Here is a 20376-nt window from a genome sequence, read left to right on the forward strand (position 1 = left end):
CTGAAAATAGATAAGAAAAAGAAGGCAAGAAAAGGAACGACTTCATCTAAATAAGGTTATTAGTAATTGTTAATTAGTTCCCTATGATTAGGACAATTTCACGTCTAAGGGACCCTGCCTTGTGGGACGCTGTTGCTCCATGGGACCCTGCTTCGTGGCATGCTATAGGTGTTGAAGAACAAGAACAACGATTACGAAGTAAGATACATGTTGCCTTAAAGAAGGAGCTTGAATTCGTAGCCGCATATAGTAAGAAAGCCGAAGAGGCTTTACAGTCACCACCATTGAATTGGTTATATTGGATTGAAGAATCAGACTTTTATACTGGCCCTTACTTACATTCACTTCCTTGTTATGTTTGTAAAAGGGATGTTGATAAGTGCTATGCTTGGATAGCTCTGCATTGTGCTGATTGTAATCAGATTTACTGGTACTCACAAAGATCAATAGGATTTTTATGGTGTAGACCTTGTTTTGGAAGATGGATTCGATATTCTTCCTGGTATAGAGCTCTTGAGCACAGTACTGGTCTACCAGGAAGGTCAGGATTACAACTTTATGAGAGTACAGAACAAGTGGCCATAGCATATATGAGGTGGAAATTACAGCAAGTACTTAGAGAGCTTGAAATTACTACATCCTCCCGCATTATAGCAGCTCGCTGTAAAGCTGATTTGCCTTCAAACTTACCTCACGCTATACCTGTAAGCAAGGATGCAGATTTGGAATTAGACCAGTGCATTCAAAAATTGACACTAGACATTCTAACAAACCAGGGAAAAGACAACAAAGAAAGGAAAAACAGAGAAGGCAGAAAGAAAAATAAAGCTTGTTCCTATTATACTGCTCAATGCTGTATACTACTCAACAGCTACACAGGTCTTCAACTACAAGGAATCATAATGAAAAGGACCCAAATGTTTTGGGCTATGGTACGAGCGTACCAGCGCCCTATAGGATTAGAATTTGACGAAAGAATTCGTAAGTTATAAGAAAAGGGGGGAATGAAGCCATTCATTACAATGAACAGTAGTTTCCGAGGAATAAAAGAATTAAAAGATCTGAGGAATAAAAGAATTAAAAGACACTCTATCAAGGGAAACACAGAAGTTAATAAATAACCTAAAATACATTGTTTGGGAAAACTTTGATTAGATAAGTTAATAAATAATCTAAAATACACTCACAAAAGAAACTTTGGAATTAGAATATTTGAAGAAGCGAAAGTAGAAGCCAAAAAGTTAAGGTGACCTGCCAAGCCGTCAGAATCAAGCCAAGTGCAACAGTGATTTCTGCCAAGTCATGGAAAAACATGCCAAGGATGACAGGAAAATGCCCAAATTAGGAGAAGCTTAAAATTTAACCAAGGAAGACCAAGAGTTCCCGGAAGACTCCGCCTATATTCCTACCTGCCTATGAATATGCATGTAATAAATGATGTAATTCTTGTTCAAAATTGTATAAAAACCTGCTTTTGCTGTACCTAATTTAGAAATCCACTTGGTGATTTCTCCAACGCGTTGTCAATAAATACCTCCTGCCTATAGACCTCAAATCTAGTCTCTGGGCAGCTTATTATCGCCTTTTGGGGCAAAATTCGGCATCACCATGAAGTTGCAGAATATCCCGCAATGCAGCCTGTTTCTTCTGTGAGGCTTGGCAATGGATCCATCTGAATGTTTTACCCTATTGCAAAGCTGAGGAAAGGGTGGCAGGCAGTTTAGCCAGGCTGTCCTGCTCTAGAGAGTGTCTCTTGGGAACTAGCAGGCCCAGCACCAACATTTAAGGCAGCATTTGCTTCAACTGTCCCATGGCAGTCAGCCTGTGAAGGTGCCTGTAAAGTGATTCATCATCTCAAGGCTAACATGAAACATCACTTTGAATAGAAAGTAGAGCTCTGAGGCCAGGACAGTCATACAAGACTCCTTTGGCAGGAGCTGCACCTGCAGTGCAGGCTGTGCCACACCCAGCAGATTGTCCCCCATGTGCTCCACGCCCCAGCAAGGACCCTCTTCATTTCTCAAGTTAATGGCATCATGAGGAGACATGGTTTTCTCAGGGCCTCTCTGGTTAGCACTGTGAAATACCAAACACTGGTCACAGTTGCAATTGCAATTGTCCCTCTGCCCACAAAAGCACAAGGCTCTATCCTTGGCCTTTGCAGGCACTTTCCCTTCCCCATCAGTCACCACATCTAGGAAAATCTGACAGACTGGGAGAACTCCAGGAAGCAGCAGGAAGCTGAGTCAGAGGAGCTTTAGTTTGGACATCAGGAAAAAGGGGTTTTCACCCAGAGGGTGGCTGGGCACTGGAACAGGCTCCCCAGGGCAGTGGTCACAGCACCAAGCCTGACAGGGTTGAAGGAGCATTTGGACAACAATCTCAGGCACTTGGTGTGACCCTTGGGCTGTTCTGGGCAAGGCCAGGAGCTGGACTTGATGGTCCTGATGGGCCCATCCAACTCCCCATATTCTCCAGTTCTGTGATTCTGAGAACTAATAGGCTGCAGGAGGGCAGAAATAGGTGACAAGAGGAAAGAAGTGAGGTTGGTTGGAGAATCAAGTCACTGAGTTCACAGGAGATGCAGGATACAGGACCCTTCCCTCCCACCATTCCCATTCTCTGTCTCATCCCTTCTCCCTCCCACACACACAAAGGTGAAGAATATCACTAAAAGAAAAGGAACCTACTTGACTCCCATGTCCATGGGAGCAGTCACTGCTCGTGCAGGAGTCGCATTCTCCACCATGATCCCCAGGGTCTGACTGGCTGCTTTCTGAACAAATTCTGGGGAGCTGGACACCATCTGGAGAGGGACCTGAGCAACCTCATCCCCCTCAGAGTCCATGTCCTTCTTCAAGGTCACAGAGAGCTCTCCCAGACTGACAATGGCAGAGCAGGACACCTTGGAACGGAGGTTGGTCACCTGGGGAAGCCATGAGGGGAAACATAGGAATCACCTTGAAAAGAAAACCAGTTGCCTTCAACAGAAGTCCCAGAAAATGACAACACGTCCTACTGTGTCCAGAGGGACATAAAATTACAGGAAGAGCAGGAGAGCACAAGCACAGAAAGGCACTTACTCTGGCACCAATTTCTGGCCTCAGACCTGCTCACTGCAGGCCTAAAATAAAAATTTTCATTCAGTGTTCTACTTAACGCTTCTAAAATATCCACAGCTTTGATTTTAGGCCCTTTTACTAAAAAATAAATCAAGGGCTGCTTTCAAATCATAAATGCACAGGTGATAAAGATAAAAGAGTCAGGTGCTCCTGTTCAAAAAACCCACACCAGCAGCTGAAGCACTCAGCCAGGAAACAGAAAACACAGGCTCAGTTCTACAGAATAATTTGCAGTGTTGAATTACAGCTTGGGGAGAGACTGGGACTCTGGCAAATAATGTCATTAGTGTCTCATTTTCTGCATTTGCACATTGCATTATAAAGGCACCACACTCAAAGATGAGTGTCAGATACCCAACCTGCCAGTAGTTACAGCTGCATGTGCCCACAGATCCTACAGATAGCTGACAGACATTAGAAATCTCAGGTCTAAAACCAGAAATGAAGGCAGACCCTGAGCACACATGGAGATGAACAAGCACATACCTACTCTACACACTGTGTATGAAGTATGGGGGACAATTCAGAACAATGTTCTCTCCTCGCTGGTAACTGCCAAGCAAACCTCACCAAGTCTACAAAGCAGGAGCTCTGAATGGGACCCAGCCAGGTGTTTGATGCTGAAGAGTCCCTTCTCCTTCAGCTCCCTGAAAGGCAGAAGATTGATTTTTCTCTCCACCAAGGCAGCACCCTCTGAAATGACCAGGCTGGCAGCTCAGTGAACAATGGGAGGTGCTTTTCAAGGAGCGCTTAATGAAATCGTGGAACGTGTTGCCCCAGGATGCTGTGGCTGTCAAAAGCATTCAGAAACCCAAGAGGCAAAGAGAGGGGTTTCAGAGTGGCCATTTGAGAAGACAGCCTTTCTGAAATCTCTGGCACATGAGGCCCCTCTGTCACTGCTTCCTAGGAGCTGTGAGACCGGGCCATGCTGCTGTTTGTTGTCACCTCCCTGTACCTGTCCCTGAGAGACAGTGCCACCGGGCTGTTATTGGGGCATTTTCCTTCTTTGCCAGCCCCAGCAGGCATTCAGCAGGGAGAGTCTGCACTGGCTCTCTGGAGCTGAGTTTCCACTCTATGATCTCGGCCTCTCTGTCACCCCCTCCACTCCCCCTCACACATTCCCCAAAAAAGCAGCAGGATGTCTGCTGGGACCCCCTCAGCCTGCAGGAAGGCCAGGTGGGTCCTGGCCTCTCCTGACCCACAGCACAGCTTTCTTTCATCCCAGCATGGAAATATAAAAACTGTATTATCACATCACACAGAGGGCCAGGAGCTTTTTATTTTGGCTGCAAGTGTCCACAGGGCATTGGGGAAGAGGAGAGAAAGAGTGTTTTGCAGCAAGCAACCTGGCTGCTCAGGCAGGATGGTAGGAAAAGTGTCTGGAAGCTGCTTTTTAGGACTTTGGTTGTTCTGCTGCAGCTTCTGACAGAGCTGATGGGCAGATCCCAGAGCTGTGGAGAGTTCCTGGGAAATTTGTCCTTGGATCTGTCTACGAATGCTCTCCCAGCCATGAACTGCCATCTGTGTCCTGTCCATATGTTACTGCCTTGACTGTTGAGTGTCTGAGGTGTCTCTTGAGGCTGCTATGGACCTCCTTCACCAAGGAATGGATTGTGATACAACATCCCTTCCTGCTTCTATTTGGGCACTGACAGAGCCTGGACCACTGTGGCTGGAGCTTGGGCTCTGGCCAAGCAAGATTGCAAATGAGAGCAGCTCATGGTCCTCAGCTCTTCCCTGCTGCTGGGACAGACAGACATGGCCATGGGGACAGAATGGAGCTGCCCCATCTGCCAGGGCACTAAGAAGGATGTGAGTTTTTCTCTGCCCTGTCACCACTAGTTCTGCCTGGGCTGCATCCTGCAGTGGGCAAAGAGAAATCCAGCATGCCCACTCTGCAGAAGAATGATAGAAGCTGTCAGGTTTTCTGAGTAGGATGAACAGGACTACATACAATGTGCCATCAGCTCCCCTAAACAATTGCTGGAGTCCAGCAGGGAGAGAGCCTGGCCACCTTGCAGAAACCAGCCCCCCAGACCCTGTGATGGCTGCTCCATCTTCCCCACAGGGAACACTGTCCCCAGCTGAGCAGGGGCTGCAGGACCAGAGCCTGTGGATGGCCTCCTGCCCAAGGTGTGGGCCGAATTTTTCAAATAACAATGTCATCTGCTGGACCAAAGGTGGCCCTGGCTGCACCAGAAGCTGGAGGGAATATGCCAGCACCAGAGATGGCTGGTTAAGGAATTCATAGAGCAGCATCCTGCACGCCCTCTGTGCCTATGGTCAAGTTGCCAAAATCTTGGTGCCAGTACTGCAGCTTCTCCTCTGTAGCAGTCTGAATTGCTGCTAGCACAGTCCAGGGTAAAGAAGCTAAAAGGACCTTTGCTTAATCTCCACAGATGTTTTATTCAGCCGTGCAGGGAGATGTTCAGGTCCCAGCACCCACACACAGAGGGTCTCACTTTGTCTCCACAGGGGCCCGGGGGCTGACCCTGATCTCGGGGCAGTACAAAGATAAGGGAGGCAATCAGGGAATAGGGAAGGTGTGGCTCAGGAGCACAGGAACAGACACAGGAACAGGGGAAGGAGCCAATGGGGTCTAACAGCTTTTTGAGGGAAGCTTCTTGTGTCTCCTTAGACCAGGGAATTCCCCCCAGGGTCTCCACAATTCCCTGTGTTTTATATTATTAGGAAAGCTTCTCTGAAGGATCAACTGAATCAACAAAAAATGACAAAAACAATCAAAAGCACTCATAAGACAATTGTTCAAAATGCAAACAATTCTGAGTTCCCACTGTGCCAACAGATTTCTTGGAGTGTCTTAGATCTGTCAGGAGGGATGCAGGGTTTTCTCAGCACAGTTTATGAGGAAACTGAGTCACACATACTGAACCTCTGGTCCATGGCCTCCTCACTGCCCTCGTGCAGCAAGGAGGCCCAGAGGCTGCTGTGCTGTGGTCCTGTCAGGGATGAACACAGCGGCTCTGTGGCCAGTGCCAGCTCCAGCTCCAGCAGCTCACAAGAGGAGACTCCTTCCAGAAGCTCTGCTGGCTCCAGTGTGGCAGACCAGCAGAGCCCACTGGAAGCCACCCTCCATTGCAGCCCCCCCAGCTGCGCCCATCATCACTGCAGAGCAGGAGCTGCCCCAGAGGAGCCGCGGCAGGAGCTCATGGCAGTGGCAGGTCTCTGTGCCCAGGGCAGAGCCACAGAACCTCTGCTCCTGCCTGGGACAGGGGCTGCTCACCCTGGTGTCCCACCGAGAGGAGGGATCCTGGGCCCCAAACTCTGCCCAGCCCTGCAAAAGGCCACCCTGCCAGCAGTGCCAGCAAGGTTCCTGCAGCCATTCAGTCAAATCAGAGGAAACAAATGTCTCTTTAGCTGACACAGTCTCTGCACACAGCTTCCTCCCCCTTCTCCTGGTGCCTTTCCCTGACTCCAGGAAGGGCTGCAGGAAATGCTGTGTGAGCCATGATGATGGAAGAGCTACTGATAAAAACACTGGGGTGATGCTTTCAGAGGAGTCATGAATGGAAGACTGACCAACCTTCCAGCCAATGGTGTGCCAAAAGTTTCCATTCTTTAAATAATAGACTGCAATAAATTAGTAAAAAGAAAGATATGGAAACAAATTAAATCTCCCACAGCTGCTGGCTTTCCTCAGGCTCCATGGTCTATGTATTGCTAGACTTACTTCATTTAGGCAGAATATTACCTGCCCTGACTTGTTGGAGACTGACCACACGGTCTCATCTGTGGTGAGCAGTCACTAAAATTAGCTCAGCAGAGGCATCTTCAGCTGTTGAAGTGTAGCAGAAATACATATTCTCTGCTTCATGACTGTGTGGCAGCAGCTGCTGGTGTGGGTTTGTCAGCGTTACTTCATGGATTACTCCTGGGAAGGAATTGTGTGCACAGGCACAGTGTGATGGCTTCGATCTCCTCTAATTACTCCAATCGGATGATGGCCAGAACTTTTAGGCAAAAAGCATCATGATAGAATAATTTACAATATTCTCCAAACTACTCCTGTTGTTTTGATTTTCTTACTGATTAGGTTCAGTGTCTGGCCTCAAGAAATCAGTCCAGAAAGAACAGGCAAACCGCAGCTTGCAAGTTAGAGTGCAAGTCTTTAATCTGCCATTTTTGCAGCATTTATAAACTGCTTTTCAACATATTTGCAAAAAAATCTCTTAGTTCTTGCTATACCTGTCCAGAACCTGACTCTCTCCTTGTTTTATTTTGATTTGAGATCTCAGCATGATTTTTGTCTGGACAGGGAAGTAAGAACCAGCTGCAAATACAGACTACAAGTGTGAATCTATACTGCAGGAACTGAGCTGTAGCTTGGAATTAAAGGCAGGAAGTGATGCCATGGTAAATGTGAACGTTTAGTGCTGGCATAGGAGCCTTCTGCAATGCCCCACCAACCCATGGTTCACATTGCTACAAACTCTCTTTCTGATGTTACAAAGAGTGTTGAAGAGCTGACTGTAAGTAAACAAAATAGCCAGAGTGTCAATTTTTGTTAATATGGCGAACAATGACCATCTAATAATTCAGAGCTCATAGAAGTGAGTATTCAGATTTCCACTTAGTACGTGCTGGCAGTTTTAATTTGAAATCAACATGTTTATCCAAATCAAGTTATCCATAGGAATTAATTTGCTCTATGATCTGACTAAAAATGCCTCATTATCTTATAAGTTTAGTAGAAATTTGCAAAGTCAACAGTCCACAGATTTTCATTTCTTGTTTAGTGGCTATTCTGCAGGAAAGCTTTTACAGACGAATCAGTTTGGATGCAATTAAAATGCCAGTACATTTCATCTAGCCATTTTGGTATTAGAACAAAACCATATGACTGCACGGCCTTTAAAAAAATATTTTAAAATCAATTTTCAAATCAAGAGTCTGAGTAGGACTCAGAATAAAAACTCTACCAAGCTTCAACTCCATTGGAAGATTCCCTTGTCACCCTGTGAATCAACTCTACATTCAGAAGATTAAAAGTCCCCATTATGGTGGTTTTAGTATGGTTAGGAATTGGGGAAGGGTCTTCTTCCTTCTCAGCTCCATGCTGCAGTGCCTTTGGGATGTGGCCTGCTGGCCGTTGTTTGTGCAGCCCTGGTATTTCTCCATGAGGCAGAAAGTGCAATTGCATTTCCAGCCCAGAGCCCGTGAGGAGTGGGGCGTGCAGAGCTGTGCCAGACACAGGCCAGCAGCTGTGCCACCAGAGGGTTTTGGTTCCTGCCCAGGGCAGCTGGTGCATCTCTGCCGTGAGTGCCTCCCCTTGCCAGGTGCCCACGGACAGCAGGTGCAGGGTTCTGCAAGGGGCATGGAACAGGGTGGGGATGTCTGCTGGCAACAGAGTGCAGCGGAGAGCAAACAGTCCAGGATGGTCCTGGAGTGTGTGACAGAGAACTCCTGACACAGCTGATGACTGAGCCAGTGAGGGAAGGCACTGCTGGGCCTGCTGTTTGTGAGGAGAGAAGGGCTGCTGGGTGACAGGAGGGCTGGAGGTGGCCTTGGGCTCAGTGATCACAAAATGCTTGTGTTTGGTTCCCAGAGAAGGAATGAGAGACGTTGGGGAAGAGTTGACCTGCAACAAATTGTGAATTTGTTAAGCTTTACCAGGCAGTGCTTAGTCGTACCTTCCCTCACAGCAGTGGGTAATGTGTGCAAGTGGATGGCTTAGCCTTGAGAATAAAGACAGTGGGCCTACTGAGGAGGTAGCTGCAATGAATTCAAGGAGGAGAAGGCTCCTAACCATTAAAGGAGAATTTGAGGAATGGGATGTTCACCACATGACCAGCAGAGACCCGCAAGAGACCCCTACTCTAAATGTCAGTAATTTTGGGGAAGTGATTTAAACATGTCAAATACTTTGTGAGAATGTTTAGCCTGCGAGTTTGAGCAAAGTAATGAATAAAAGTAATGAAAGTAATGTCTTATTTCTATGGACACTAACACGTGGGTGTGCATGTTTCAGGGCAGGGATTCCTCACACACCCAGCACTGAAATAAAGTAATGCCTCTTTTCTCACACTGAGCTGGCAGTGTGGATCGGCCCTGCTCGGCAACTTTCATTTTGGCCATTTCTATTGAAGCATAAAGAATGGTTGAAATGAAATCTTTTCCAGCTGTTTCCCTTTGGTTTATCTGTTTGAGGGTTAAGATTCTGTGCTGCAGGTGTGCTGGGTGTGTGCAGAGCAGTGCAGCCCCAGACACCCCTTGGCTTGCCCACAAGTTGTCATGCCTTGTTGCCAGGTGTGCCCAGCTGTGGCAGGAGAAGGAGCCCGCAGCGCAGTGGGCACCGTGCCCTGCCCAGCCGGGGCTCTCTGGCACAGAGCAGCAGCAGCGCCAGCACCGTTCAACCCGCTCCTGCCTTGGCTTCCCCTGGCACACAGAAGCCTCTGGAAATCAGCACCGCCAGTGGCGTTCCCAGCTTGGAGCAGCTGCTCCTGGCGGGCAGATGCTGCCAGTTCGACTGCTGCTAAAGGGGAAGAAAGGCAGAGCAGAGGAAGAGATGTACATACACAGCAGCCCTAGGAACATCCTATAAACATGCAGATATATGGGGTGTTTTGTTAGGAATTTCTTCAGCTGCTATGCCAATAGTGCTTTCTCTCCTGGTTCTGTACAATGCTTTGGGCCATTTTCTTGGTCTGGTTTCCTTTGCTTGTGTCGCATCTGAGGGCTCAGCTGGGGTACAGGCTGTAGGTGCTTCGGGCACTCTTGGAGTTCCTCTTGGATCCCTGAACAACAGGGTTTGGCCCATGGGGGGAGTTTGTGCTGCTTTGTGTCAGAGGAGAACTTCCAAGGCCATTTTGTGTTTGCTGTAGGAAAGGCTGGTTATTGCTTTGCATAAATTCACAGACTAATATGCTTTGTGATGCTTTGCTTTGTCATACTTTGCTTTGTGATATCAGGGCATGGTTGCCACATTGTCGTGGTGACATCAGAAGGTTGCCTTGGTGCACGGAAGGCCTCAGTGCCAGAGCAGTCCTAGGGGTTGCTCAGATCAGGAGCGTCCTCCTGACTGTGGCCTTTGTCAACGTGTAGCTGCACACTGACAGGAGTCTTGGTTGGAGTAAACTTGAAGCACAGTGCTACAATGATTGAGCAACTCGCTGCTGCAGTTTGCACCATGTATGGCACTGTTTATTCCGCCTATTTCATTACCAGCCTGGCAAGTAAGTAGAGGTTTCAACTCTATTTAGGCTAGGGTATAACCTAACCTAACCTGGCTTTTGCATGTCTTCTCGCTCTTTCTTAGTGGCTGAGTTGATTTTGAAAGAGAAAGAGCATTAGGATGCCTCTGGTTTGGTAAAGCTCCTGTCAAGAGGTTCAGCTAAAAGGGGGTGTCTGTAGCCACAGGGGCAGCATTTGCAGGGGAACCTGCAGGGCTTCCGTTCCCTCCACGGGAGAGTCTGTGGCAGCAGAGTCTGTCATTTCCTCAGGTTGCTGGGACAAGCAGGACAACTTCCAAAATGCAGACTGGGAGGCCCTCTCAGAAGGCCTTCTAAAGACTTTGTAATTCTCCCCAGAACTCAGGGAAAGCTTCTTTTATTCTAAATTTTGTAATGAAAGGTTTTGACTGTCTGTTTTGACCCTTGCCTGAGTGCTAAAAGAGTGATTCCCTTTGCAGTGAAGTGCAAATGCCAAAGCAGTGAGTGTCTGCTCCTGAGCCCTGAAGCTGCTGCTGTGCTGTTTCACAATAGAACTGCCACAGCTCAGGGGGATTTGGGGCAAGCTTTTCTGGGTGACTGTTTTCAGCAACTTAATGGGAATTAGTGCATGCAACTTCTTTTTTGAAAAAAGTACCTAAAAGACAAGAGAACAAAAGCTGCTTTATCTGTTGGACAGAACAGAAGCATTGAGTGTTGAAGAACAATTTGCATTTTCTTGATCATGTTTGTATTCATTTACTGACTAGACAGGCCAAAGTGTAGGCACAGCCAAGATTATTGTCCTGATCTCTTGCTGGCTGTGTGAAAGAACTATGTCATGTGGAGGGATGTTGATAAAGAAAAATACTCTCTGTTTGGGTTGACCTCTTCTGTTGGATTCAGCAGCCCAGGCAGTTTTCTCACAGCACTTGTTCATTTTCCCTTGCCCACTCCAGGTCACCTGAAGCGTGTATTCAGAGGTGCTGATCCTGAGGTGAGTGAGAAAGGAACATTTCATGTTCCTGGTGCTTAGGAATTGTAGAGCAAGCTGTGAGCTTGGTCTGTGGCACTAGAGTGTAGAGGGCCAGCTGGGTAGGCTGAAAGAAAATCCATTATTTCCATGTCTGCAGCAGCAATAACAAAGGCATCGCTGGCTATTTCCTAATTTTCCATTTCAGAACTTTCAAGGAATGAAAAGCTCATTTTGCAGGGAGAATCTTGCTTCTTGATAGTAGCCAGGGCATAATGTCTAAATCAGAACTATTAGCAATTCTGTTGAATTAGCCCATTTAAATTTAGTTGCAGTGACTTAGAATCCCATTGTTATCAAAGTTTCTGATTTGTCCTTAGCAGAGCTGGTTGTAGAAATAGAGCTGAATAGAATAAAGTGCGGAATGGAAATAAGGTTATAAATGATAGGTAACTTTCTGTCCCTCACACTGCTGTCTGTCCACAGATCCCAGAACCAACAGCAGTCTCTCCTCTGGCTCCCTCTGCTCATGGAGAGGAGGCCGAAGAGGAGGCAAATGAGGTGGATGAGCGCCAGCCTCCAGCTGTGCTCACACCACAGCCTGAACATTCTGAGCCAGTAAGTGCCAGCTGTGTGTGCTGCTGTCTTTAGTGCAGGGCAGAGCTGCAAGTTTCTGACCAGCCAGCACTTGCTGCTGCTGGCTGAGGATGCTGAGTGCTGGAGTCCTGCCAGGGCCTGGTGATTGCCCCCAGCCTGTGACAGCTGGACAATGGGCTTTGGTCTGTCACGTTTAGGCACCAGCTTCCTGGCATTTTGATAGGGGCCAGCCTAAAGCACGAAGGCTCCCTGTTCCCAGAGCAGGGAGCATGTCACAGACACTGTGCTCAGCCTTGTTGGATACACAGGGGACACTGTGGCGTGGAGAGACCTGTCCCCCTGCACAGACTGGCCAAGTTGCTGCAGGCACTAAAAAATGTTGATCTGACCAGAAAAGCTCTTGGTGGTGCTTTGTCCCCACAAACTTCTTGGGTGTGCTTCCTTGGGAGTATTTCAGACACACACTGAGGATGTAGAGTTGCTGCTTGAAGTCAGGGATTTTGGTGCCTTTGTTGCCAGGTTGCTCTTTTGCCCCTTCAGGCAGAGCAGCCGGTAGCAGAGCAGATAGGTGCTCTGAGTCTGCCTGTTTCTTGGTCTTTGATAAGCTGCAAGGAGATGACTGTGTTGTCCATGAAGCTGTGGGGGAACATCCTTGTCTAGTGTGGCAAAAGAAACAAAGGGAGTAGTTCTGAACCCTTCTTCTGAGGCAAAAACCAGACACTGCATGTGTCTGTTGATACCTTCTATTGTGCAGTTTGCTTTGAAAATTGCATTGGAGCCTAGAATGGGAGCCAAGCTGCAAGTCCTTGACTGCTGTCTTGTAATGCTAAAACCAGGGTGTACACCTTGCAATGGAGCCTGCAGTATCTGAAGTGCAATGGGCACCTTTGTGGCTGGGGAGCTGCGTGGGCCAAAAGGGCTCAGGGCTGGCGGCCCTGAGCAGCTGCAGATGAGGCAGCGTGGGGCCAGGGGGCCAAGAAGGCCAAGGGCACGGTGGCTGTGCCAGCAGCAGTGGGGCAGCAGAAGCAGGGCAGGGAGCGTGGCCTGTGCTGGGCAGCGCTGCGGCCACAGCTGAAGTGCTGTGTGCAGCTGTGGGCCCTGGGAAGCAGAAAGTCATGGAGGGGCTGCAGCGTGTGCACAGAAGGACAGGGGAGCTGGGCAAGGGGGTGCAGCACAAGGCCAGGGAGGAGGGGCTGAGGGAGCTTTAGCCTGGACAATGGGGGCTCCTGAGGGACCTTCAGGCAGACTTCCATAGATCCCTGCCTTAGATCCGTAGAGCCAATGCTCAGCACAAGGGCTGTTTCCCTGCCAAACATCCCTTCACTGCACCCAAGTGCTTTAGACACCGGAGTGGGTAACACTTTCATATTTTGTTTGTTTATTTGTTTGTTTGTTTTCTAGAAGGAGAAGCCTTGTGTAATTTCTCCTTCTCCAGGGAGCAAGGGAGCTTTTTCTCAATCTTTCCTGCCCTTTCCCAGCACTGGCAGAAACACATCACTTTCAGGTTAACAGCTCCTGTGTCTTTTGGCAGTCCAGGGAATCAGTGTGTGTTGTGTTTGGGAATTGAGCAGGAAATCAATGCCCTTGCATTCCAGCTGGTGCTCAGAGATTAGAGGAGCTGGAGGGGCTGGGCTGCATTTCTGACTTCAGCCACTTTAGCCCCATCAGTGTGGTTGAGTCCAAGAGAAGAACTTGCCCGAGCACAGATGCACAAAGAGAGCAGTTCCCAGGGCAATGCTCTGGGTCTGGTTGCATTCCATAAGGACCCACACGCTCCAGATTCCCCAAGAGTGTGGCTTACTGAAGCAACAGGAGAGCAAGTTCAGGACGGCTGCTGATCAGGGCACTGCTACCGAGTGCTGATGTGTGTAGCGACAGAAAGGACAGAATTGATTCAGGGTGACCCCCCCATAGGGAATAATGTGCTTTGGCTCTATGATTTAGAAGGTTAAACAAATGCTTTCTTAAGCTGTGGTATATTACACTAGCAGTATATTAAAACTATACTAAAGAGATACTATACTATAAAGCTACTAAAGAAAAACTCGTGACAGTCTCCAGACAGTCATGACACAGCTTTTATGTAATTAGCTGATCAAGCTAAACAACTATCACTAAAATCCAATTAACAAATCACTTTCAGTAAACAATCACTATAACACATTCTACATGTATTAAACAACAAGAAGAGCAAGTAGAGATAACAATTGTTTTCTCTTCTTCTCTGAGTTTCTCACTACCTTCCCTTAAAAAAAACCTAGGAGAGAGAATTATATCTCTCTCTGTTCAAAGAATGTAAATACCACAGCACAGTAAAGAGAGATTATAAAAGTGAGATCTGTCTATCTGTCTATTTGAATCTTCCTGGCTCTGCTCCAAAGCAGTGGAAGATGCAAAGCTCACCTAAAGGCATCCCTTCAGGAGAGGAGTAGAGACAAGTTCCACTGACTAATCGCGAGCAGGCAGAGATGTTTCCCCCTCCAGAGATGGTTGTTTTTTTCCCCTTATGTTTTCCTGCTCCAGCCTTTTCTGACCTGAAGCCTTCATTTGTCCTTTAAATTTTTGCATGTCCTAAGGGAGTGGAACTATCCCATGCTGTAGCTGGGGTCTGGTGACTTTGCTCATACACGCATTACATGACACATGGTTTCCTTCACTGGCATCCCCAGGGCTGTGTCAGTGCATTCGTTAATGGGGCCTTATGAGAAACTCTGTTACTGCTGGTCAGAATTCTCAGTTGACAAAAGAGGGAGAAGAAACACCTTGGTCCTCCTCCATATACTGAGATGGCCATAGAGGTTCTCTGACTTCCATCAGAGATCTTTGCATGCATCCTCATCTCCTGAATGACCCGGTTTTCTAACAAGAATGTGGATGTCAGGAAGGAGGAATGCTGGTGCAGGCCTGAAGAGAAGGTGAACTCCAGAAGTGTCTCTGACAAGGAGTGAGCTCACCCAGGAAGCCCCTGCAGAGCCAGGATGGAGCTGTGGGACAGGGCGGGGTGTCAGTCACTACTGAAAGACAAACAGGACATGGCAGAAGCAGAGGGAGGCCCTCACCAGACCCTTGAGAAATGCCACCCCTTCCCTGTCAGCTGCCTGAGAGGCTGTTGGAGCTTCAGTCCCAGATGGCCCCTGATTGTAGGGCCAGGGTCACTTTGGAATCTGTGCCTCCCCTCGGGCAGAGAACGACCCAGGAGAGCAGCAGCACAGTGCTTTGGGAACGTGTGAGCCCAGCAGTCTGTGAGTCTTGGCCCACAAAGGGCGTATGGGAAGTTGAAACCCATCTTCTCTTGCTTTCTGTGCAGGTGCTTCTAGAGAAAGAGCAGGAGCACGCTGCCTTATCTGAGATGCCATGCCAGACTCAGGGAGAGCTGTTCCCTGCCCGAGGGCAGGAAGAGCAGCTCAGGCAGCAGGTGGAAGAGCCACAGGAGAATGGCCAGGTGAGCCTGACTGGCCAGGGGACAGAGGGAAGGGCAGGAAGAGGGGCATAAACCAGAGCTCCTGGGACTGAGGAGGCCAGGAGTCCCACAGGCACTGGAAGCACAGAGCCTTGCAATCTGCAGAGATCAGCACCAGGACAGGATGGTTACAGTGGAAACAGAGCTGGGTAGGGAAGCAGAAAGAAAGGGCTGAATAATGTGATTTTGAGGCTAAAAGAGGGAAAAGCTGAGCCTGATGGCAGCTCTCAGTCACTGGCTCTGCTTTTGTGTGTACATCAAGGCAGAGCCACAAGCAGAGCTGCCTGAAGCTCAGAGTGCCATCATGGCAGCGAAGAGGAGGAATGAAGACATCCAAGAGGAGAAGAATCTCCCTATGCAGAGGGGCAATCAACAAAAACAGGTGAATGAAGGAATGGCAGCCACTCATGAAAGAGAGTCCTTTCCGTTGTTGTTTACAGAAAATTGACAAACAGCTGGAGGCACAGCTGCAGGAAACTGAGGCTAGGATCAAGGTAAGGAAGAAGAGGCTAGACGAAAAGATTAAAATTATCAAAGAGAAAATGAATTGCCTCCTTCAGGAGCAAAAGGCTCTAGAAAAGCAAGCGAGTGAAATAGCAATAGGCACTGCAGTCACCCAAGGGGTGGTTTCTGCCCTCCTTGCCTTTCCAGTGCAGAGCAGCAGGGGGGTGGGTGATGCCTCTGAGTGCCATCCTGATGAGGCCTCTGTCAGAGCTGCTCTCAAGGACACTGCCTGCTCTGCTGGATCTCAGCTGATGCTCTAGACAGTGGCATTACTCCTTTGGCCATTTAGCCAGCAGTCATCTGAATGAACTCCTGCTGGCTTCTTCCAGGTGGCCTTGTTTCTTGAGGTGTTTTTGCAGTTCACTCACATAGATTTGGAATACGAGCTACAAGCTGTCTGTATCCCTTGTGAATGCTCCTGTCCTTTTCTTTACTTTCTTCCCAGTCGATGACTCCTGGCTGACGGGGACAAGCTGTAGGCTCTGACTGCTTTGTTCTGTTTGACTTGAGGTGGAAGTGTCGCCATCCTACCTTGCAGCCTGCAGAGATTTCCAGCAAATGACGGGCAACCAAGAGCCCCGAGGCTGGCATGAGGCCCAGGAACTGACCCGTCCAGAGATGCTGCAGGATAAGGTCGTCCCGAGGAAGGTGCAGAAAAAGAGAATTTCATGGCAGGAGGTAGAACATTAGAATGAGGAGCTGCAAATGTATCTGCAGACCTAGGAGGGGGAAAGGAGTCCTTGGGAGGAAGTGGAGCGGTCTTTGCTGCAGTCATCCTTCAGAACAAGAAACTGGCTATGAACTCGAGTAAAACCAGCCTTTGGTTTTGACCATTTGGTTTCACAAGTGGACATCCAAAGCAACCCAGCTGAGCTGCATGTGGCTGACAGCAGCTTCCTAAGGGCTTGCATTTCAAATGGCAATCTCTCTTGCATTTCAGGGCAATCTCTGCCACACCTTCCTGACATCAACTCATTTCTTGTCTCAGACCTACACCGACTCTGACACTGAAGCTGCTGCAGAAGCAGCAGTGCCATTCCAAGGAGTCCTTGCTCTCCAGCTGAAGAAGTGGAGCCTGAGCCCTTGGTTCACCTCCCGTGCTGACCCAGCTGCTGCTCAGCAACAGGAGATGGCGGGTGACTCCCTGGAGCAGCAGAGTACGTCTGGTATCTTTCTTATCTGAGGGACAGTGTGTTGTGTGCACGTGTCAGCATAGCTGTACCAAAGGGTTCTGCTCAGTTTAGTGTCACAGAAGTGCTGGCATTGCTCCGAGGCAGCAAGAGAGAGCTCTGGGTGTTCCTGCTGCCTCTGAGGGCAGCTTAGACAGGCTGGAGTTTGCCTGGGCTTCCCTCTCTGCCAAAGGCAGAAGCAGGGATTGTTCCTGGATCAGCAGAAGGCTGTGACTGCTTGAGTCCTAGCCACTGGCAGAAGCCCTGCTGAGATCAGTCTCTAGGAGAACACATCAAGCCCTTTGTGATTCTGCAGCACAACCCAACGAATCTGCTTCTTGCCCGTAACAGCTGCCAGTGCTGTGCTCTCAGATAAGATCTGGTAGGGTTGAGAAGAGAGCCCAGTGGATTCTGTGTCTACCATCACCTGTTGGGACAAAAAGGGCACTGATCTGCGCCTCGGTGTGGCTGATCTCAAAGCCCATCCTGTTGTGTCCTGAATGAGGGCAACAGGGTGAAGAGAAGTGGCGCGGTTCTTCACGCGGGGCATGGGCAAGGGCGTCTTTGGGCTCAGCCTGCTCATAAAGGGTGAGGGTCCTGATGCTGAAAGCCCCGTGGGGATTGGTTCTAGCATGAGCTGCTCTGGTTTACAAATGCAGAGGCATTCTTCTGGCAAACTGCTGCAAGGTGGAAAAGATGGGAACACTTAGCAATATTCCTCCTGTTCTGAACTTGACATCTGTTCAGAGGAATTGATTCTAGATGTCCAGGTGCATTTAATCTTAGCAAGTAGGAAACCTTTTCTAAATCTTACAGTGTTCATTCCCAAGAAAACAAAGGCACTGTTAGTTCCAGCTCTCCTTAATGTTTCTAGATGACAAACTTACTTGCCTTGGTCGGTATTCTCTTCTGCTCTCAGTCTCCTCTGAATGTATCTCCCTGTGCTTCCCTGTGTGTCTGCTGTCAAGCGGTCTCTCCCTTCAAAGGACGCTAGAAATCAGTCTCTGTGCCAGCCACTTGTGCTGTGGGCATGCTGTTCTTTTCTTGTTGTTCCAGTTGCTGTTCCTGTTGTTGTTAGCCAGCTGTCCACCAAGAAAGGGCTCAGAACCCCAGACAGTGGGGCTGCCTTTTGTATCTCCTAGAAGGTGGGATCTCTGCTTTAAAGTGAACATCTTGCATTTTGTTTCCCTCAGGGAGAATGGTAAAGATGGAAAATCCTATTCTAAAATACATTGAACTGGAAAATCTTGGCAGTGGGTGAGTCCAAGCAATGTTAATTGTACAAAACTATGCATCAGGTGTTTTGCTGGTGGAATAGGTATCAAGTGTGAAGTCAGACAAGCTGCAAATGTGTTCAGGCACTGGGCTTAGATTGTCAGTGCTGATCAGAATTTCTAAGTGTGCTCAGAAAGCATTGTCAAAGACATCTCCATGCTTCCAGTGTCCTGCAGGTCTTAGGCATTGACAGCACAGATCTCCTGTGTGGGCTGGCTTTCACTGCAAGATCTAAATGGCTTCTCCTTTCTCTGCTTATGTTTTGTTTCTAGGACTTTTGGAGATGTTTTTAAAGCACTCAACACTGCCACTGGAGGAGAGGTAAATGTGAACAGACCCTGCAGACTCTGCTGCACTCGAGGGCTTTCCCCTCTGGTGTGAGCTGTGGCTGGAGCTTTGGGCACAGCTGTGCTGAAAAGGCACAAGAAGCACAGACTGGTGCCAGCCCACAGAACACATTTGGGACTTTGTCCTCCTCAGCTGCCGGAAGGAAGGCACGGAGGGCAGCGGTTCCTTTCAGAGAAGGACGCGCTCACTCGCTCTCCATTGCTAAAACAAAGGTTGTGCCTGCGAGCACCTCACTGCTCTTTGAGGCTACAGCTTCAGAGTCCTGAGTTCTCATTTCTGGCTGCCAGCAAATCCATCTCAAAGTTACTGGTAGTTCCTTAGCCACCTGCAGTGCTGCACTTGGGAACTGCACATAGGGAGAGATCAGCAAAGAATCCCTGAAAGCCCTACGCCCTGCCCATAGCCCAGGATGTATCCACAGAGTATTAAGGCAAGGATTACTTCTTCTGAATCCCAAAAGATGCAGCAGAAAGTGTGGTCAGAGGTTTGTGGGTGATAACTGAGACACCGCTGTTACCAAGTGGTCAAGGCAAAATGTCAGTGGCCCCACGTGTCCTGTAACTGGCTCCCGAGGGAGCAGAGAAATGGGCTGTTGGAATGTCAGTTCCTAATTACTGCAGTGCCTAATCACAAGGCAGTTTGGCACAGCTCAGCTGTGTCATTGCAAAATCACTTGCTCCACATGCCTTGTGGTTTCGTGCCACCAACCTCTCAAGTTACTCATTTTCAATGTCATTTTAGGTGGCCATCAAGAAAATACGCCTTCAAGGACTGAGGAAGGAGGAACTAAAAGTCAATGAACTCATGGTCATGAAGGTGAACAGGAATCCCAACCTGGTCAACTGTTTAGACAGGTGAGTTGTGCTTTTGTCCTATGAATGTTTTTTCACATATTGCAAACATGCAAGGTAAAATCCCACTTTGGTCACTGGCAGAAAATAGAGCTGTAATTATTGGCTAATTATTATTGCTCTTTTCATCTCCAGGGGATGGGAAGAGATGGCATTTTGTCTGCATGAGTCTTCGCTGGCACATGGTATTTGAAAATTGTTCAAGAACCCGGATGAGTCGTGTCTTACTAAATCAATGATGTCTATATTCACAGCCACCACTTTGTTTTGGAGCCTGATTTTTTTCAAGTGTCTTCTTACGTCCAGGTAAACTAGCAAGGATTTCCCTTGGATTGTTGCCACTGTTTTCCACTGCTATGCAGGCCAGGAAGACTAGGTGCTTTTTTCCAGAAACACCATGCATGACAGGCTTTTTATCTGGGCTGTTACTAAACTGCACATTTTGCTTGCTGCCCATCTAAGACATCTCCTTTTTTGCAGCTGTGCCTTTCCCCTTGAGACTGGACAGATGGCAAACAATGCACAGCCAAGAGGGAATGTCTATTCCTTTATTTTGTCTTTGTCTCAAAGGGATCTGAAAAGAAGAGGCAACCCGTCTTTTCCAAACAGCAACCTAGCCATGTACATTCATCTCCATGCCCTTGTTTTCCTTCTTTCAGCTACCTTGTGGGTGAGGAACTGTCCCTGGTTATGGAGTACATGGATGGAGGCACTCTGAGCAATGTCATCAGGCAGACCTACCTGTCGGAGGATGAGATGGCAGCCATCAGTCGGGAGGTCAGCAATCCCATCTGTGTTTCCAAGGGCTTGGGCAGGATTGTCTGGGAAACAGGGCCTCAGAGCTGGAGTGATTTCCTGTGCCAAGCTTTGTTTCTGTGTTGCTGCTATTCTATGGGCAAGCAAAAGCATCT

This window comes from Melozone crissalis, unplaced genomic scaffold, assembly GCF_028551555.1.
Source record: "Melozone crissalis strain CALT ecotype California unplaced genomic scaffold, PUWL_Pcris_2 ptg000046l_1, whole genome shotgun sequence".
Lineage (NCBI taxonomy): Eukaryota > Metazoa > Chordata > Aves > Passeriformes > Passerellidae > Melozone > Melozone crissalis.